We start from the raw sequence: 20,327 nt of genomic DNA, 5'->3' as shown, positions 1-20,327 counted from the left end.
GCAGAGCTCTCTGACAGAGTTATTAGGCCACCAAAATTGTCTGGACTTTAGGGGGTCTAGGATGCCTGTAAACCACTTTTTTGGTCCTTCAAAGTTTTCAACCTTTTTGCAGGACGAAAATGCATTTTAAGGCCTTTTTTTGGCTGCTAACATATTCTGAACTTGCAGGGGTGTAGGATGCATTTTTTGTGCCAAAATATTTTTAGGACCTTTAGTGGTCTATGATGCGGGTTAATGCCCCTTTCAGGCTGCAAATGAGTTTGGGACATGTAGAGCTCTCTGGCACAGTTTTTGGGCCACCAACATTTTCTGGACTTTAGGGGGTCTAGGATGCCTGTAAACCCCTTTTTTGGGCCTTCCAAGTTTTCAACCTTTTTGCAGGCCGAAAATGCATTTTAAGGCTTTTTTTGGGCTGCTAACATATTATGAACTTGCAGGGGTGTAGGATGCATTTTTTGTGCCAAAATATTTTTGGGAATTTTAGTAGTCTATGATGCGGGTTAATGTCGGTTTCAGGCTGCAAATGATTTTGGGACTTGCAGAGCTCTCTGGCACAGTTTTTGGCCCACCAACATTTTCTGGACTTTAGGGGGTCTAGGATGCCTGTAAATCCCTTTTTTGGGCCTTCAAAGTTTTCAACATTTTTGCAGGCCTACGATGCATTTTTAGGCCTTTTTTGGGCTGCTAACATATACTGAACTTTCAAGGGTGTAGGATGCATTTTTTGTGCCAAAAATATTTTTGGGAATTTCAGGGGTCTGGGATGCGGGTTAATGCCCCTTTCAGGCTGCAAATGATTTTGGGACATGCAGAGCTCTCTGGCACAGTTTTTGGGCTACCAAAATTTTCTGGACTTTAGGGGTTCTAGGATGCCTGTAAACCAATTTTTTTGGCCCTTCAAAGTTTTCAACATTTTTGCAGGCCTAAGATGCATTTTTAGGCATTTTTTGGGCTGCTAACCTATACTGAACTTTCAAGGGTGTAGGATGCATTTTTTGTGCCAAAAATATTTTTGGGAATTTCAGGGTTCTGGGATGCGGGTTAATGCCCCTTTCAGGCTGCAAATGTTTTTGGGATATTCAGAGCTATCTGACACAGTTATTAGGCCACCAATATTTTCTGGACTTTAGGGGGTCTAGGATGCCTGTAAACCCCTTTTTTGGGCCTTCAAAGTTTTCAACATTTTTGCAGGACGAAAATGCATTTTAAGGCCTTTTTCGGGCAGCTAACATATTCTGAACTTGCAGGGGTGTAGGATGCATTTTTTGTGCCAAAATATTTTTGGGAATTTTAGTGGTCTATGATGCGAGTTAATGCCCCTTTCAGGCTGCAAATGATTTAGGGACATTTAGAGCTCTCTGGGACAGTTTTTGGGCCACCAACATTTTCTGGACTTTATGGGGTCTAGGATGCCTGTAAACCCCTTTTTTGGGCTTTCAAAGTTTTGAACATTTTTGCAAGCCTAAGATGCATTTTAAGGCCTTTTTTGGTCTGCTAACATATACTGAACTTTCAAGGGTGTAGGATGCATTTTTTGTGCCAAAAATATTTTTGGGAATTTCAGGGGTCTGGGATGCGGGTTAATGCCCCTTTCAGGCTGCAAATGATTTTGGGACATGCAGAGCTCTCTGGCACAGTTTTTAGGCCACCAATATTTTCTGGACTTTAGGGGGTCTAGTATGCCTGTAAACCCCTTTTTTGGGCCTTCAATGTTTTCAACATTTTTTCAGGCCTAAGATGCATTTTTAGGCATTTTTTGGGATGCTAACATATACTGAACTTTCAAGGGTGTAGGATGCATTTTTTGTGCCAAAATATTTTTGGGAATTTTAGTAGTCTATGATGCGGGTTAATGCCCCTTTCAGGCTGCAAATGATTTTGGGACATGCAGAGCTCTCTGACAGAGTTATTAGGCCACCAATATTTTCTGGACTTTAGGGGGTCTAGGATGCCTGTTAATCCCTTTTTTGGGCCTTCAAAGTTTTCAACATTTTTGCAGGCCTAAAATGCATTTTAAGGACTTTTGGGCTGCTAACATATTCTGAACTATCAGGGGTGTAGGATGCATTTTTTGTGCCAAAATATTTTTAGGACTTTTAGTGGTCTATGATGCGGGTTAATGCCCCTTTCAGGCTGCAAATGATTTTGGGACATGTAGAGCTCTCTGGCACAGTTTTTAGGCCACCACCATTTTCTGGACTTTAAGGGGTCTAGGATGCCTGTAAACCCCTTTTTTTGGTCCTTCAAAGTTTTCAACCTTTTTGCAGGCCGAAAAATGCATTTTAAGGCCTTTTTTGGGTTGCTAACATATACTGAGCTTTCAAGGGTGTAGGATGCATTTTTTGTGCCAAAAATATTTTTGGGAATTTTAGGCGTCTATGATGCGGGTTAATGCCCCTTTCAGGCTGCAAATGATTTTGGGACATGCAGAGCTCTCTGGCACAGTTTTTGGGCCACCAACATTTTCTGGACTTTAAGGGGTCTAGGATGCCTGTAACCCCCTTTTTTGGGCCTTCAAAGTTTTCACTATTTTTGCAGGCCGAAGATGCATTTTTAGGCCTTTTTTGGGCTGCTAACATATACTGAGCTTTCAAGGGTGTAGGAATGAATTTTTTTGTGCCAAAAGTATTTTTGGGAATTTCAGTGGTCTAGGATGCGGGTTAATGCCCCTTTCAGGCTGCAAATGATTTTGGGACATGGAGAGCTGTCTGGCACAGTTTTTGGACCACCAATATTTTCTGGACTTTAGGGGGTCTAGGATGCCTGTAAACCCCTTTTTTGGGCCTTCAAAGTTGTCAACCTTTATACAGGCCGAAAATGCATTTTAAGGCCTTTTTTGGGCTGCTAACATATTCTCAACTTGCAGGAGTGTAGGATGCATTTTTTGTGCCAAAATATTTTTGGGAATGTTAGTGGTCTATGATGCTGGTTAATGCCCCTTTCAGGCTGCAAACGATTTTGGGACATGTAGAGCTCTCTGGCACAGTTTTTGGGCCACCAACATTTTCTGGACTTTAGGGGGTCTAGGATGCCTGTAAACCCCTTTTTTGGGCCTTCAAAGTTTTCAACATTTTTGCAGGCCTAAGATGCATTTTTAGGCATTTTTTGGGATGCTAACATATACTGAACTTTCAAGGGTGTAGGATGCATTTTTTGTGCCAAAGGTATTTTTGGGAATTTTAGTGGTCTGTGAAGCGGGTTAATGCCCCTTTCAGGCTGAAAATGATTTTGGGACATGTAGAGCTCTCTGGCACAGTTTTTGGGCCACCAACATTTTCTGGACTTTAGGGGCTCTAGGATGCCTGTAAACCCCTTTTTTGGGCCTTCAAAGTTTTCAACCTTTTTGCAGGCCGAAAATGCATTTTAAGGCCTTTTTTGGGCTGCTAACATATTATGAACTTGCAGGGGTGTAGGATGCATTTGTTGTGCCAAAATATTTTTGGGAATTTTAGTAGTCTATGATGCGGGTTAATGCCCCTTTCAGGCTGCAAATGATTTTGGGACATGCAGAGCTCTCTGGCACAGTTTTTGGCCCACCAACATTTTCTGGACTTTAGGGGGTCTAGGATGCCTGTAAATCCCTTTTTTGGGCCTTCAAAGTTTTCAACATTTTTGCAGGCCTAAGATGCATTTTAAGGACTTTTGGGCTGCTAACATATTCTGAACTATAAGGGGTGTAGGATGCATTTTTTCTGCCAAAAATAGTTTTGGGAATTTCAGTGGTCTAGCGTGCGGGTTAATGCCCCTTTCAGGCTTCAAATGATTTTGGGACATGCAGAGCTCTCTGGCACAGTTTTTGGGCCAACAACATTTTCTGGACTTAAGGAAGGTCAAGGATGCTTGTAAACCCCTTTTTGGGCCTTCTAAGTTTTCAACATTTTTTGCCGGCGTAAAATGCATTTTAGGCCTTTTTTGGGCTGATAACATATTATGAACTTGCAGGGGTGTAGGATACATTTTTTGTGCCAAAATATTTTTGGGAATTTTAGTGGTCTATGATGCGGGTTAATGCCCCTTTCAGGCTGCAAATGATTTTGGGACATGCAGAGCTCTCTGGCACAGTTTTTGGGCCACCAAAATTTTCTGGACTTTAGGGGGTTTACGATGCCTGTAAACCCCTTTTTTGGGCCTTCACAGTTTTCAACATTTTTGCAGGCCTAAGATGCATTTTAAGGACTTTTGGGCTGCTAACATATTCTGAACTATCAGGGGTGTAGGATGCATTTTTTGTGCCAAAATATTTTTAGGACTTTTAGTGGTCTATGAATCGTGTTAATGCCCCTTTCAGGCTGCAAATGATTTTGGGACATGCAGAGCTCTCTGGCACAGTTTTTAGGCCACCAATATTTTCTGGACTTTAGGGGGTCTAGGATGCCTGTAAACCCCTTTTTTGGGCCTTCAATGTTTTCAACATTTTTTCAGGCCTAAGATGCATTTTTAGGCATTTTTTGGGATGCTAACATATACTGAACTTTCAAGGGTGTAGGATGCATTTTTTGTGCCAAAATATTTTTGGGAATTTTAGTAGTCTATGATGCGGGTTAATGCCCCTTTCAGGCTGCAAATGATTTTGGGACATGCAGAGCTCTCTGACAGAGTTATTAGGCCACCAATATTTTCTGGACTTTAGGGGGTCTAGGATGCCTGTTAATCCCTTTTTTGGGCCTTCAAAGTTTTCAACATTTTTGCAGGCCTAAGATGCATTTTAAGGACTTTTGGGCTGCTAACATATTCTGAACTATCAGGGGTGTAGGATGCATTTTGTGTGCCAAAATATTTTTAGGACTTTTAGTGGTCTATGATGCGGGTTAATGCCCCTTTCAGGCTGCAAATGATTTTGGGACATGTAGAGCTCTCTGGCACAGTTTTTAGGCCACCACCATTTTCTGGTCTTTAAGGGACCTAGGATGCCTGTAAACCCCTTTTTTTGGTCCTTCAAAGTTTTCAACCTTTTTGCAGGCCGAAAAATGCATTTTAAGGCCTTTTTTGGGTTGCTAACATATTATGAACTTGCAGGGGTGTAGGATGCATTTTTTGTGCCAAAATATTTTTGGGAATTGTAGGCGTCTATGATGCGGGTTAATGCCCCTTTCAGGCTGCAAATGATTTTTGGACATGCAGAGCTCTCTGGCACAGTTTTTGGGCCACCAACATTTTCTGGACTTTAGGGGGTCTAGGATGCCTGTAAACCCCTTTTTTGGTCCTTCAAAGTTTTCAACATTTTTGCAGGCCTAAAATGCATTTTTAGGCCTTTTTTGTGCTGCTAACATATACTGAACTTTCAAGGGTGTAGGATGCATTTTTTGTGCCAAAAATATTTTTGGGAATTTCAGGGGTCTGGGATGCGGGTTAATGCCCCTTTCAGGCTGCAAATGATTTTGGGACATGCAGAGCTCTCTGGCACAGTTTTTGGGCCACCAACATTTTCTGGACTTTAAGGGGTCTAGGATGCCTGTAACCCCCTTTTTTGGGCCTTCAAAGTTTTCACTATTTTTGCAGGCCTAAGATGCATTTTTAGGCCTTTTTTGGGCTGCTAACATATACTGAGCTTTCAAGGGTGTAGGATGCATTTTTTGTGCCAAAATATTTTTGGGAATTTTAGTGGTCTATGAAGCGGGTTAATGCCCCTTTCAGGCTGCAAATGATGTTGGGACATGGAGAGCTCTCTGGCAAAGTTTTTGGGCCACCAATATTTTCTGGACTTTAGGGGGTCTAGGATGCCTGTAAACCCCTTTTTTGGTCCTTCAAAGGTTTCAACCTTTTTGCAGGCCTAAAATGCATTTTAAGGCCTTTTTTGGGCTGCTAACTTATTCTCAACTTACAGGGGTGTAGGATGCATTTTTTGTGCCAACATATTTTTGGGAATTTTAGTGGTCTATGAAGCGGGTTAAAGTCTCTTTTAGGCTGCAAATGATTTTGGGACATGCAGAGCTCTCTGGCACACTTTTTGGGCCACCAACATTTTCTGGACTTTAAGGGGTCTAGGATTCCTGTAACCCCCTTTTTTGGGCCTTCAAAGTTTTCAACATTTTTGCAGGCCTAAAATTCATTTTAAGGCCTTTTTTGGGCTGCTAACATATTCTGAACTTGCAGGGGTGTAGGATGCATTTTTGTGCCAAAAGTATTTTTGGGAATTTCAGTGGTCTAGGATGCGGGTTAATGCCCCTTTCAGGCTGCAAATGATTTTGGGACATGGAGAGCTGTCTGGCACAGTTTTTGGACCACCAATATTTTCTGGACTTTAGGGGGTCTAGGATGCCTGTAAACCCCTTTTTTGGGCCTTCAGAGTTTTGAACATTTTTGCAAGCCTAAGATGCATTTTTAGGCCTTTTTTGGGCTGCTAACATATACTGAACATTCAAGGGTGTAGGATGCATTTTTTGTGCCAAAAATAATTTTGGGAATTTCAGGGGTCTGGGATGCGGGTTAATGCCCCTTTCAGGCTGAAAATGATTTTGGGACATGCAGAGCTCTCTGGCACAGTTTTTGGGCCACCAAAATTGTCTGGACTTTAGGGGGTCTAGGATGCCTGTAAACCACTTTTTTGGTCCTTCAAAGTTTTCAACCTTTTTGCAGGACGAAAATGCATTTTAAGGCCTTTTTTTGGCTGCTAACATATTCTGAACTTGCAGGGGTGTAGGATGCATTTTTTGTGCCAAAATATTTTTAGGACCTTTAGTGGTCTATGATGCGGGTTAATGCCCCTTTCAGGCTGCAAATGAGTTTGGGACATGTAGAGCTCTCTGGCACAGTTTTTGGGCCACCAACATTTTCTGGACTTTAGGGGGTCTAGGATGCCTGTAAACCCCTTTTTTGGGCCTTCCAAGTTTTCAACCTTTTTGCAGGCCTACGATGCATTTTTAGGCCTTTTTTGGGCTGCTAACATATACTGAACTTTCAAGGGTGTAGGATGCATTTTTTGTGCCAAAAATATTTTTGGGAATTTCAGGGGTCTGGGATGCGGGTTAATGCCCCTTTCAGGCTGCAAATGATTTTGGGACATGCAGAGCTCTCTGGCACAGTTTTTGGGCTACCAAAATTTTCTGGACTTTAGGGGTTCTAGGATGCCTGTAAACCAATTTTTTTGGCCCTTCAAAGTTTTCAACATTTTTGCAGGCCTAAGATGCATTTTTAGGCATTTTTTGGGCTGCTAACCTATACTGAACTTTCAAGGGTGTAGGATGCATTTTTTGTGCCAAAAATATTTTTGGGAATTTCAGGGGTCTGGGATGCGGGTTAATGCCCCTTTCAGGCTGCAAATGTTTTTGGGATATTCAGAGCTATCTGACACAGTTATTAGGCCACCAATATTTTCTGGACTTTAGGGGGTCTAGGATGCCTGTAAACCCCTTTTTTGGGCCTTCAAAGTTTTCAACATTTTTGCAGGACGAAAATGCATTTTAAGGCCTTTTTCGGGCAGCTAACATATTCTGAACTTGCAGGGGTGTAGGATGCATTTTTTGTGCCAAAATATTTTTGGGAATTTTAGTGGTCTATGATGCGAGTTAATGCCCCTTTCAGGCTGCAAATGATTTAGGGACATTTAGAGCTCTCTGGGACAGTTTTTGGGCCACCAACATTTTCTGGACTTTATGGGGTCTAGGATGCCTGTAAACCCCTTTTTTGGGCTTTCAAAGTTTTGAACATTTTTGCAAGCCTAAGATGCATTTTAAGGCCTTTTTTGGTCTGCTAACATATACTGAACTTTCAAGGGTGTAGGATGCATTTTTTGTGCCAAAAATATTTTTGGGAATTTCAGGGGTCTGGGATGCGGGTTAATGCCCCTTTCAGGCTGCAAATGATTTTGGGACATGCAGAGCTCTCTGGCACAGTTTTTAGGCCACCAATATTTTCTGGACTTTAGGGGGTCTAGTATGCCTGTAAACCCCTTTTTTGGGCCTTCAATGTTTTCAACATTTTTTCAGGCCTAAGATGCATTTTTAGGCATTTTTTGGGATGCTAACATATACTGAACTTTCAAGGGTGTAGGATGCATTTTTTATGCCAAAATATTTTTGGGAATTTTAGTAGTCTATGATGCGGGTTAATGCCCCTTTCAGGCTGCAAATGATTTTGGGACATGCAGAGCTCTCTGACAGAGTTATTAGGCCACCAATATTTTCTGGACTTTAGGGGGTCTAGGATGCCTGTTAATCCCTTTTTTGGGCCTTCAAAGTTTTCAACATTTTTGCAGGCCTAAGATGCATTTTAAGGACTTTTGGGCTGCTAACATATTCTGAACTATCAGGGGTGTAGGATGCATTTTTTGTGCCAAAATATTTTTAGGACTTTTAGTGGTCTATGATGCGGGTTAATGCCCCTTTCAGGCTGCAAATGATTTTGGGACATGTAGAGCTCTCTGGCACAGTTTTTAGGCCACCACCATTTTCTGGACTTTAAGGGGTCTAGGATGCCTGTAAACCCCTTTTTTGGGCCTTCAAAGTTTTCACTATTTTTGCAGGCCTAAGATGCATTTTTAGGCCTTTTTTGGGCTGCTAACATATTATGAACTTTCAAGGGTGTAGGATGCATTTTTTGTGCCAAAAATATTTTTGGGAATTTTAGGCGTCTATGATGCGGGTTAAAGCCCCTTTCAGGCTGCAAATGATTTTGGGACATGCAGAGCTCTCTGGCACAGTTTTTGGGCCACCAACATTTTCTGGACTTTAAGGGGTCTAGGATGCCTGTAACCCCCTTTTTTGGGCCTTCAAAGTTTTCACTATTTTTGCAGGACTAAGATGCATTTTTAGGCCTTTTTTGGGCTGCTAACATATACTGAGCTTTCAAGGGTGTAGGAATGAATTTTTTGTGCCAAAAGTATTTTTGGGAATTTTAGTGGTCTGTGAAGCGGGTTAATGCCCCTTTCAGGCTGAAAATGATTTTGGGACATGTAGAGCTCTCTGGCACAGTTTTTGGGCCACCAACATTTTCTGGACTTTAGGGGGTCTAGGATGCCTGTAAACCCCTTTTTTGGACCTTCAAAGTTTTCAACCTTTTTGCAGGCCGAAAATGCATTTTAAGGCCTTTTTTGGGCTGCTAACATATTATGAACTTGCAGGGGTGTAGGATGCATTTGTTGTGCCAAAATATTTTTGGGAATTTTAGTAGTCTATGATGCGGGTTAATGCCCCTTTCAGGCTGCAAATGATTTTGGGACATGCAGAGCTCTCTGGCACAGTTTTTGGCCCACCAACATTTTCTGGACTTTAGGGGGTCTAGGATGCCTGTAAATCCCTTTTTTGGGCCTTCAAAGTTTTCAACATTTTTGCAGGCCTAAGATGCATTTTAAGGACTTTTGGGCTGCTAACATATTCTGAACTATAAGGGGTGTAGGATGCATTTTTTCTGCCAAAAATAGTTTTGGGAATTTCAGTGGTCTAGCGTGCGGGTTAATGCCCCTTTCAGGCTTCAAATGATTTTGGGACATGCAGAGCTCTCTGGCACAGTTTTTGGGCCAACAACATTTTCTGGACTTAAGGAAGGTCAAGGATGCTTGTAAACCCCTTTTTGGGCCTTCTAATTTTTCAACATTTTTGCCGGCGTAAAATGCATTTTAGGCCTTTTTTGGGCTGATAACATATTATGAACTTGCAGGGGTGTAGGATACATTTTTTGTGCCAAAATATTTTTGGGAATTTTAGTGGTCTATGATGCGGGTTAATGCCCCTTTCAGGCTGCAAATGATTTTGGGACATGCAGAGCTCTCTGGCACAGTTTTTGGGCCACCAAAATTTTCTGGACTTTAGGGGGTCTACGATGCCTGTAAACCCCTTTTTTGGGCCTTCACAGTTTTCAACATTTTTGCAGGCCTAAGATGCATTTTAAGGACTTTTGGGCTGCTAACATATTCTGAACTATCAGGGGTGTAGGATGCATTTTTTGTGCCAAAATATTTTTAGGACTTTTAGTGGTCTATGATGCGTGTTAATGCCCCTTTCAGGCTGCAAATGATTTTGGGACATGTAGAGCTCTCTGGCACAGTTTTTGGGCCGCCAACATTTTCTGGACTTTAGGGGGTCTAGGATGCCTGTAAACCCCTTTTTTGGGCCTTCAAAGTTTTCAACATTTTTGCAGGCCTAAGATGCATTTTTAGGCATTTTTTGGGATGCTAACATATACTGAACTTTCAAGGCTGTAGGATGCATTTTTTGTGCCAAAAGTATTTTTGGGAATTTTAGTGGTCTATGAAGCGGGTTAATGCCCCTTTCAGGCTGCAAATGATTTTGGGACATGTAGAGCTCTCTGGCACAGTTTTTGGGCCACCAACATTTTCTGGACTTTAAGGGGTCTAGGATGCCTGTAACCCCCTTTTTTGGGCCTTCAAAGTTTTCAACATTTTTGCAGGCCGAAAATGCATTTAAGGCCTTTTTTGGGCTGCTAACATATTATGAGCTTGCAGGGGTGTAGGATGCATTTTTTGTGCCAAAATATTTTTGGGAATTTTAGTAGTCTATGATGCGGGTTAATGCCCCTTTCAGGCTGCAAATGATTTTGGGACATGCAGAGCTCTCTGGCACAGTTTTTGGCCCACCAACATTTTCTGGACTTTAGGGAGTCTAGGATGCCTGTTAATCCCTTTTTTGGGCCTTCAAAGTTTTCAACATTTTTGCAGGCCTAAGATGCATTTTTAGGCCTTTTTTGGGCTGCTAACATATACTGAACTTTCAAGGGTGTAGGATACATTTTTTGTGCCAAAAATATTTTTGGGAATTTCAGGGGTCTGGGATGCGGGTTAATGCCCCTTTCAGGCTGCAAATGATTTTGGGACATGCAGAGCTCTCTGACACAGTTATTAGGCCACCAATATTTTCTGGACTTTAGGGGGTCTACGATGCCTGTAAACCCCTTTTTTGGGCCTTCAAAGTTTTCAACATTTTTGCAGGCCTAAGATGCATTTTAAGGACTTTTGGGCTGCTAACATATTCTGAACTATCATGGGTGTAGGATGCATTTTTTGTGCCAAAATATTTTTAGGACTTTTAGTGGTCTATGATGCGGGTTAATGCCCCTTTCAGGCTGCACATTATTTTGGGACATGTAGAGCTCTCTGGCACAGTTTTTGGGCCGCCAACATTTTCTGGACTTTAGGGGGTCTAGGATGCCTGTAAACCCCTTTTTTGGGCCTTCAAAGTTTTGAACATTTTTGCAAGCCTAAGATGCATTTTTAGGCCTTTTTTGGGCTGCTAACATATACTGAACCTTCAAGGGTGTAGGATGCATTTTTTGTGCCAAAAATAATTTTGGGAATTTCAGGGGTCTGGGATGCGGGTTAATGCCCCTTTCAGGCTGAAAATGATTTTGGGACATGCAGAGCTCTCTGGCACAGTTTTTGGGCCACCAAAATTGTCTGGACTTTAGGGGGTCTAGGATGCCTGTAAACCACTTTTTTGGTCCTTCAAAGTTTTCAACCTTTTTGCAGGACGAAAATGCATTTTAAGGCCTTTTTTTGGCTGCTAACATATTCTGAACTTGCAGGGGTGTAGGATGCATTTTTTGTGCCAAAATATTTTTAGGACCTTTAGTGGTCTATGATGCGGGTTAATGCCCCTTTCAGGCTGCAAATGAGTTTGGGACATGTAGAGCTCTCTGGCACAGTTTTTGGGCCACCAACATTTTCTGGACTTTAGGGGGTCTAGGATGCCTGTAAACCCCTTTTTTGGGCCTTCCAAGTTTTCAACCTTTTTGCAGGCCGAAAATGCATTTTAAGGCCTTTTTTGGGCTGCTAACATATTATGAACTTGCAGGGGTGTAGGATGCATTTTTTGTGCCAAAATATTTTTGGGAATTTTAGTAGTCTATGATGCGGGTTAATGCCCCTTTCAGGCTGCACATTATTTTGGGACATGTAGAGCTCTCTGGCACAGTTTTTGGGCCGCCAACATTTTCTGGACTTTAGGGGGTCTAGGATGCCTGTAAACCCCTTTTTTGGGCCTTCAAAGTTTTGAACATTTTTGCAAGCCTAAGATGCATTTTTAGGCCTTTTTTGGGCTGCTAACATATACTGAACCTTCAAGGGTGTAGGATGCATTTTTTGTGCCAAAAATAATTTTGGGAATTTCAGGGGTCTGGGATGCGGGTTAATGCCCCTTTCAGGCTGAAAATGATTTTGGGACATGCAGAGCTCTCTGGCACAGTTTTTGGGCCACCAAAATTGTCTGGACTTTAGGGGGTCTAGGATGCCTGTAAACCACTTTTTTGGTCCTTCAAAGTTTTCAACCTTTTTGCAGGACGAAAATGCATTTTAAGGCCTTTTTTTGGCTGCTAACATATTCTGAACTTGCAGGGGTGTAGGATGCATTTTTTGTGCCAAAATATTTTTAGGACCTTTAGTGGTCTATGATGCGGGTTAATGCCCCTTTCAGGCTGCAAATGAGTTTGGGACATGTAGAGCTCTCTGGCACAGTTTTTGGGCCACCAACATTTTCTGGACTTTAGGGGGTCTAGGATGCCTGTAAACCCCTTTTTTGGGCCTTCCAAGTTTTCTACCTTTTTGCAGGCCGAAAATGCATTTTAAGGCCTTTTTTGGGCTGCTAACATATTATGAACTTGCAGGGGTGTAGGATGCATTTTTTGTGCCAAAATATTTTTGGGAATTTTAGTAGTCTATGATGCGGGTTAATGTCTGTTTCAGGCTGCAAATGATTTTGGGACATGGAGATCTGTCTGGCACAGTTTTTGGACCACCAATATTTTCTGGACTTTAGGGGTCTAGGATGCCTGTAAACCCCTTTTTTGGGCCTTCAATGTTTTGAACATTTTTGCAAGCCTAAGATGCATTTTTAGGCCTTTTTTGGGCTGCTAACATATATTGAACTTTAAAGGGTGTAGGATGCATTTTTTGTGCCAAAATATTTTTGGGAATTTTAGTGGTCTATGAAGCGGGTTAATGCCCCTTTCAGGCTGCAAATGATGTTGGGACATGGAGAGCTCTCTGGCAAAGTTTTTGGGCCACCAATATTTTCTGGACTTTAGGGGGTCTAGGATGCCTGTAAACCCCTTTTTTGGTCCTTCAAAGGTTTCAACCTTTTTGCAGGCCTAAAATGCATTTTAAGGCCTTTTTTGGGCTGCTAACTTATTCTCAACTTACAGGGGTGTAGGATGCATTTTTTGTGCCAACATATTTTTGGGAATTTTAGTGGTCTATGAAGCGGGTTAAAGTCCCTTTTAGGCTGCAAATGATTTTGGGACATGCAGAGCTCTCTGGCACAGTTTTTGGGCCACCAACATTTTCTGGACTTTAAGGGGTCTAGGATTCCTGTAACCCCCTTTTTTGGGCCTTCAAAGTTTTCAACATTTTTGCAGGCCTAAAATGCATTTTAAGGCCTTTTTTGGGCTGCTAACATATTCTGAACTTGCAGGGGTGTAGGATGCATTTTTGTGCCAAAAGTATTTTTGGGAATTTCAGTGGTCTAGGATGCGGGTTAATGCCCCTTTCAGGCTGCAAATGATTTTGGGACATGGAGAGCTGTCTGGCACAGTTTTTGGACCACCAATATTTTCTGGACTTTAGGGGGTCTAGGATGCCTGTAAACCCCTTTTTTGGGCCTTCCAAGTTTTCAACCTTTTTGCAGGAGGAAAATGCATTTTTAGGCCTTTTTTTGGCTGCTAACATATTCTGAACTTGCAGGGGTGTAGGATGCATATTTTGTGCCAAAATATTTTTAGGACTTTTAGTGGTTTATGATGCGGGTTAATGCCCCTTTCAGGCTGCAAATGATTTTGGGACATGTAGAGCTCTCTGGCACAGTGTTTGGGCCACCAAAATTGTCTGGACTTTAGGGGGTCTAGGATGCCTGTAAACCACTTTTTTGGTCCTTCAAAGTTTTCAACCTTTTTGCAGGACGAAAATGCATTTTAAGGCCTTTTTTTGGCTGCTAACATATTCTGAACTTGCAGGGGTGTAGGATGCATTTTTTGTGCCAAAATATTTTTAGGACCTTTAGTGGTCTATGATGCGGGTTAATGCCCCTTTCAGGCTGCAAATGAGTTTGGGACATGTAGAGCTCTCTGGCACAGTTTTTGGGCCACCAACATTTTCTGGACTTTAGGGGGTCTAGGATGCCTGTAAACCCCTTTTTTGGGCCTTCCAAGTTTTCAACCTTTTTGCAGGCCTACGATGCATTTTTAGGCCTTTTTTGGGCTGCTAACATATACTGAACTTTCAAGGGTGTAGGATGCATTTTTTGTGCCAAAAATATTTTTGGGAATTTCAGGGGTCTGGGATGCGGGTTAATGCCCCTTTCAGGCTGCAAATGATTTTGGGACATGCAGAGCTCTCTGGCACAGTTTTTGGGCTACCAAAATTTTCTGGACTTTAGGGGTTCTAGGATGCCTGTAAACCAATTTTTTTGGCCCTTCAAAGTTTTCAACATTTTTGCAGGCCTAAGATGCATTTTTAGGCATTTTTTGGGCTGCTAACCTATACTGAACTTTCAAGGGTGTAGGATGCATTTTTTGTGCCAAAAATATTTTTGGGAATTTCAGGGTTCTGGGATGCGGGTTAATGCCCCTTTCAGGCTGCAAATGTTTTTGGGATATTCAGAGCTATCTGACACAGTTATTAGGCCACCAATATTTTCTGGACTTTAGGGGGTCTAGGATGCCTGTAAACCCCTTTTTTGGGCCTTCAAAGTTTTCAACATTTTTGCAGGACGAAAATGCATTTTAAGGCCTTTTTCGGGCAGCTAACATATTCTGAACTTGCAGGGGTGTAGGATGCATTTTTTGTGCCAAAATATTTTTGGGAATTTTAGTGGTCTATGATGCGAGTTAATGCCCCTTTCAGGCTGCAAATGATTTAGGGACATTTAGAGCTCTCTGGGACAGTTTTTGGGCCACCAACATTTTCTGGACTTTATGGGGTCTAGGATGCCTGTAAACCCCTTTTTTGGGCTTTCAAAGTTTTGAACATTTTTGCAAGCCTAAGATGCATTTTAAGGCCTTTTTTGGTCTGCTAACATATACTGAACTTTCAAGGGTGTAGGATGCATTTTTTGTGCCAAAAATATTTTTGGGAATTTCAGGGGTCTGGGATGCGGGTTAATGCCCCTTTCAGGCTGCAAATGATTTTGGGACATGCAGAGCTCTCTGGCACAGTTTTTAAGCCACCAATATTTTCTGGACTTTAGGGGGTCTAGTATGCCTGTAAACCCCTTTTTTGGGCCTTCAATGTTTTCAACATTTTTTCAGGCCTAAGATGCATTTTTAGGCATTTTTTGGGATGCTAACATATACTGAACTTTCAAGGGTGTAGGATGCATTTTTTATGCCAAAATATTTTTGGGAATTTTAGTAGTCTATGATGCGGGTTAATGCCCCTTTCAGGCTGCAAATGATTTTGGGACATGCAGAGCTCTCTGACAGAGTTATTAGGCCACCAATATTTTCTGGACTTTAGGGGGTCTAGGATGCCTGTTAATCCCTTTTTTGGGCCTTCAAAGTTTTCAACATTTTTGCAGGCCTAAGATGCATTTTAAGGACTTTTGGGCTGCTAACATATTCTGAACTATCAGGGGTGTAGGATGCATTTTTTGTGCCAAAATATTTTTAGGACTTTTAGTGGTCTATGATGCGGGTTAATGCCCCTTTCAGGCTGCAAATGATTTTGGGACATGTAGAGCTCTCTGGCACAGTTTTTAGGCCACCACCATTTTCTGGACTTTAAGGGGTCTAGGATGCCTGTAAACCCCTTTTTTGGGCCTTCAAAGTTTTCACTATTTTTGCAGGCCTAAGATGCATTTTTAGGCCTTTTTTGGGCTGCTAACATATTATGAACTTTCAAGGGTGTAGGATGCATTTTTTGTGCCAAAAATATTTTTGGGAATTTTAGGCGTCTATGATGCGGGTTAAAGCCCCTTTCAGGCTGCAAATGATTTTGGGACATGCAGAGCTCTCTGGCACAGTTTTTGGGCCACCAACATTTTCTGGACTTTAAGGGGTCTAGGATGCCTGTAACCCCCTTTTTTGGGCCTTCAAAGTTTTCACTATTTTTGCAGGACTAAGATGCATTTTTAGGCCTTTTTTGGGCTGCTAACATATACTGAGCTTTCAAGGGTGTAGGAATGAATTTTTTGTGCCAAAAGTATTTTTGGGAATTTCAGTGGTCTAGGATGCGGGTTAATGCCCCTTTCAGGCTGCAAATGATTTTGGGACATGGAGAGCTGTCTGGCACAGTTTTTGGACCACCAATATTTTCTGGACTTTAGGGGGTCTAGGATGCCTGTAAACCCCTTTTTTGGGCCTTCAAAGTTGTCAACCTTTATACAGGCCGAAAATGCATTTTAAGGCCTTTTTTGGGCTGCTAACATATTCTCAACTTGCAGGAGTGTAGGATGCATTTTTTGTGCCAAAATATTTTTGGGAATGTTAGTGGTCTATGATGCTGGTTAATGCCCCTTTCAGGCTGCAAACGATTTTGGGACATGTAGAGCTCTCTGGCACAGTTTTTGGGCCACCAACATTTTCTGGACTTTAGGGGGTCTAGGATGCCTGTAAACCCCTTTTTTGGGCCTTCAAAGTTTTCAACATTTTTGCAGGCCTAAGATGCATTTTTAGGCATTTTTTGGGATGCTAACATATACTGAACTTTCAAGGGTGTAGGATGCATTTTTTGTGCCAAAGGTATTTTTGGGAATTTTAGTGGTCTGTGAAGCGGGTTAATGCCCCTTTCAGGCTGAAAATGATTTTGGGACATGTAGAGCTCTCTGGCACAGTTTTTGGGCCACCAACATTTTCTGGACTTTAGGGGGTCTAGGATGCCTGTAAACCCCTTTTTTGGACCTTCAAAGTTTTCAACCTTTTTGCAGGCCGAAAATGCATTTTAAGGCCTTTTTTGGGCTGCTAACATATTATGAACTTGCAGGGGTGTAGGATGCATTTGTTGTGCCAAAATATTTTTGGGAATTTTAGTAGTCTATGATGCGGGTTAATGCCCCTTTCAGGCTGCAAATGATTTTGGGACATGCAGAGCTCTCTGGCACAGTTTTTGGCCCACCAACATTTTCTGGACTTTAGGGGGTCTAGGATGCCTGTAAATCCCTTTTTTGGGCCTTCAAAGTTTTCAACATTTTTGCAGGCCTAAGATGCATTTTAAGGACTTTTGGGCTGCTAACATATTCTGAACTATAAGGGGTGTAGGATGCATTTTTTCTGCCAAAAATAGTTTTGGGAATTTCAGTGGTCTAGCGTGCGGGTTAATGCCCCTTTCAGGCTTCAAATGATTTTGGGACATGCAGAGCTCTCTGGCACAGTTTTTGGGCCAACAACATTTTCTGGACTTAAGGAAGGTCAAGGATGCTTGTAAACCCCTTTTTGGGCCTTCTAATTTTTCAACATTTTTGCCGGCGTAAAATGCATTTTAGGCCTTTTTTGGGCTGATAACATATTATGAACTTGCAGGGGTGTAGGATACATTTTTTGTGCCAAAATATTTTTGGGAATTTTAGTGGTCTATGATGCGGGTTAATGCCCCTTTCAGGCTGCAAATGATTTTGGGACATGCAGAGCTCTCTGGCACAGTTTTTGGGCCACCAAAATTTTCTGGACTTTAGGGGGTCTACGATGCCTGTAAACCCCTTTTTTGGGCCTTCACAGTTTTCAACATTTTTGCAGGCCTAAGATGCATTTTAAGGACTTTTGGGCTGCTAACATATTCTGAACTATCAGGGGTGTAGGATGCATTTTTTGTGCCAAAATATTTTTAGGACTTTTAGTGGTCTATGATGCGTGTTAATGCCCCTTTCAGGCTGCAAATGATTTTGGGACATGTAGAGCTCTCTGGCACAGTTTTTGGGCCGCCAACATTTTCTGGACTTTAGGGGGTCTAGGATGCCTGTAAACCCCTTTTTTGGGCCTTCAAAGTTTTCAACATTTTTGCAGGCCTAAGATGCATTTTTAGGCATTTTTTGGGATGCTAACATATACTGAACTTTCAAGGCTGTAGGATGCATTTTTTGTGCCAAAAGTATTTTTGGGAATTTTAGTGGTCTATGAAGCGGGTTAATGCCCCTTTCAGGCTGCAAATGATTTTGGGACATGTAGAGCTCTCTGGCACAGTTTTTGGGCCACCAACATTTTCTGGACTTTAAGGGGTCTAGGATGCCTGTAACCCCCTTTTTTGGGCCTTCAAAGTTTTCAACATTTTTGCAGGCCGAAAATGCATTTAAGGCCTTTTTTGGGCTGCTAACATATTATGAGCTTGCAGGGGTGTAGGATGCATTTTTTGTGCCAAAATATTTTTGGGAATTTTAGTAGTCTATGATGCGGGTTAATGCCCCTTTCAGGCTGCAAATGATTTTGGGACATGCAGAGCTCTCTGGCACAGTTTTTGGCCCACCAACATTTTCTGGACTTTAGGGAGTCTAGGATGCCTGTTAATCCCTTTTTTGGGCCTTCAAAGTTTTCAACATTTTTGCAGGCCTAAGATGCATTTTTAGGCCTTTTTTGGGCTGCTAACATATACTGAACTTTCAAGGGTGTAGGATACATTTTTTGTGCCAAAAATATTTTTGGGAATTTCAGGGGTCTGGGATGCGGGTTAATGCCCCTTTCAGGCTGCAAATGATTTTGGGACATGCAGAGCTCTCTGACACAGTTATTAGGCCACCAATATTTTCTGGACTTTAGGGGGTCTACGATGCCTGTAAACCCCTTTTTTGGGCCTTCAAAGTTTTCAACATTTTTGCAGGCCTAAGATGCATTTTAAGGACTTTTGGGCTGCTAACATATTCTGAACTATCATGGGTGTAGGATGCATTTTTTGTGCCAAAATATTTTTAGGACTTTTAGTGGTCTATGATGCGGGTTAATGCCCCTTTCAGGCTGCACATTATTTTGGGACATGTAGAGCTCTCTGGCACAGTTTTTGGGCCGCCAACATTTTCTGGACTTTAGGGGGTCTAGGATGCCTGTAAACCCCTTTTTTGGGCCTTCAAAGTTTTGAACATTTTTGCAAGCCTAAGATGCATTTTTAGGCCTTTTTTGGGCTGCTAACATATACTGAACCTTCAAGGGTGTAGGATGCATTTTTTGTGCCAAAAATAATTTTGGGAATTTCAGGGGTCTGGGATGCGGGTTAATGCCCCTTTCAGGCTGAAAATGATTTTGGGACATGCAGAGCTCTCTGGCACAGTTTTTGGGCCACCAAAATTGTCTGGACTTTAGGGGGTCTAGGATGCCTGTAAACCACTTTTTTGGTCCTTCAAAGTTTTCAACCTTTTTGCAGGACGAAAATGCATTTTAAGGCCTTTTTTTGGCTGCTAACATATTCTGAACTTGCAGGGGTGTAGGATGCATTTTTTGTGCCAAAATATTTTTAGGACCTTTAGTGGTCTATGATGCGGGTTAATGCCCCTTTCAGGCTGCAAATGAGTTTGGGACATGTAGAGCTCTCTGGCACAGTTTTTGGGCCACCAACATTTTCTGGACTTTAGGGGGTCTAGGATGCCTGTAAACCCCTTTTTTGGGCCTTCCAAGTTTTCAACCTTTTTGCAGGCCGAAAATGCATTTTAAGGCCTTTTTTGGGCTGCTAACATATTATGAACTTGCAGGGGTGTAGGATGCATTTTTTGTGCCAAAATATTTTTGGGAATTTTAGTAGTCTATGATGCGGGTTAATGCCCCTTTCAGGCTGCACATTATTTTGGGACATGTAGAGCTCTCTGGCACAGTTTTTGGGCCGCCAACATTTTCTGGACTTTAGGGGGTCTAGGATGCCTGTAAACCCCTTTTTTGGGCCTTCAAAGTTTTGAACATTTTTGCAAGCCTAAGATGCATTTTTAGGCCTTTTTTGGGCTGCTAACATATACTGAACCTTCAAGGGTGTAGGATGCATTTTTTGTGCCAAAAATAATTTTGGGAATTTCAGGGGTCTGGGATGCGGGTTAATGCCCCTTTCAGGCTGAAAATGATTTTGGGACATGCAGAGCTCTCTGGCACAGTTTTTGGGCCACCAAAATTGTCTGGACTTTAGGGGGTCTAGGATGCCTGTAAACCACTTTTTTGGTCCTTCAAAGTTTTCAACCTTTTTGCAGGACGAAAATGCATTTTAAGGCCTTTTTTTGGCTGCTAACATATTCTGAACTTGCAGGGGTGTAGGATGCATTTTTTGTGCCAAAATATTTTTAGGACCTTTAGTGGTCTATGATGCGGGTTAATGCCCCTTTCAGGCTGCAAATGAGTTTGGGACATGTAGAGCTCTCTGGCACAGTTTTTGGGCCACCAACATTTTCTGGACTTTAGGGGGTCTAGGATGCCTGTAAACCCCTTTTTTGGGCCTTCCAAGTTTTCAACCTTTTTGCAGGCCGAAAATGCATTTTAAGGCCTTTTTT

Source organism: Ambystoma mexicanum, chromosome 6q (assembly GCF_040938575.1).
Source record: "Ambystoma mexicanum isolate Mex_15411 chromosome 6q, UKY_AmexF1_1, whole genome shotgun sequence".
Lineage (NCBI taxonomy): Eukaryota > Metazoa > Chordata > Amphibia > Caudata > Ambystomatidae > Ambystoma > Ambystoma mexicanum.
This window is presented reverse-complemented; position numbering follows the sequence as displayed.